A 1,661-nucleotide genomic window follows, 5' to 3' on the forward strand; every position below is an offset into this window, starting at 1 on the left:
CTGTCCCCCCAGCACACATACTGTCCCCCCCCCCCCCCCCCCCCCACACACACACACACGTTTCACTGTAGGTAGTCTTTTTTGTTGTTGTAGGATTCATTCTGTGTCTGTAAACATGTAGCTGATGTGACTTGTTGCAAAAAAGCTCCAGTTTTGTCTCATCTGTCCAGAGGACATTCTCTCAGTTTTGTGGCCGGGAAACGTGAATTTAGACAAATTTGTCTTTTGATGCAGTTTTCTCCTCAGTCGTCTTCCATTCAGTCCACGTTGGCTCAGACAGTGGAGGCTGGTGTGATCTCACACTGATGAACTCTGAGCTGAGCTTGTAGTTCACCTCTGATTTATTTACAAGTTGTTCTGGACTCTTTGTTACCATTTATATTATTGGTCTCTTCAACTCGTCATCAGTGGTCCTCTTGTGGACTCGTCCAGGTCCTGTGGATCTTAAAGTTCTGTAGAACATCAAGCTGCTCAGAGATGATCTTACAGACGTTACCTTTAACAAGTTGCTCCTTTTCCTTTAAAGCTCCTGACACAACTCTGTCCTCAGCGTTCTGTGGTCCATGTTCAGTGTGGTGCACACCATGATAACAAACAGCCCTGTGACTACCGGTCAGCCTTTAAATAGGCACTTTATTTATTTTAAATTATTATTATGGTATTGTTGTTTATGTTATTTATTTAGACTGGTACAGACTGGTGACATGTGTGAGACTGAATACAGGACACACAGTTTAACACGTCCCTACTGGCAAATCACTTTAAATCTTTTTTAGGGGTACCATTCTTTTTGTGAGGATTTTATTATTAGTTTATGTTAAATACAACCCAAAAGCAATGAGTGACAATAAGTTGATTTTCAAAGTTTTTTCTTTTAACTTTTGTCAGTTTCCAGTTATTTCAGACCATTGTGGGTTTTGTAGTCTTTAAAGAAAGGGTGCAAACAAATTTAACCACATCTGTAAATCAGCAGCTTCTTCCTTTTCCTGCACGACAGTTGAAATGTTCCTCTGCAAACATCTTTGTTTTCAGAACCAGAACACAGCTGCCAGTTTCCATAGAGCGGAGTCGTGCCTTTTATTCAGACAGCGCGTGACCATTTTTAAAGTAACTACCGTAAACAAAGAGGGACGGAGAACAACTGCAAAGCACAGCAGCTTTATTTAATACTTTCCTTTTTTTTTAGCAATAAGTAAAAATAAAAAGCAGTAAGAGCTGGTTGGGTCACTGAGTGTTGTCTACTTCTTTCAACGTGTTTAAACTATGATAAGAAGGTAATTACCTGATAACACCTGCTGGAAATGATGTTTCTTGGATAAGAGTTCAGTAGCATTTTTATACATGGCAGTTCTTTTAAGAATGATTTTACTAAAATAAGATTTACATAGACCAGTGCATCAGTTAATATTAAAGACTTCAGAAATACATTTACTTCCACTCAGACCAGTAATTATAAGGGGCGACCAATACTTTTCATCATCAATAATGACAATAAACGGCCTAATAAGGTCCACAGCGAACAGTCGTCCAATTCTTCGCTCCTCTGAACGCAAACTACACGGAGTTACCATGTTTGTAAGAACTGTTGAAGAAAAGCTGCTTTTTATTTGGCTTTCGTGCATGTTTGATATCGAGACTGAATGTTTTTCACTTCGATACTG

This window comes from Nematolebias whitei, chromosome 11, assembly GCF_014905685.2.
Source record: "Nematolebias whitei isolate Nwh7 chromosome 11, NemWhi1, whole genome shotgun sequence".
In the NCBI taxonomy this organism is placed as follows: Eukaryota; Metazoa; Chordata; class Actinopteri; order Cyprinodontiformes; family Rivulidae; genus Nematolebias; species Nematolebias whitei.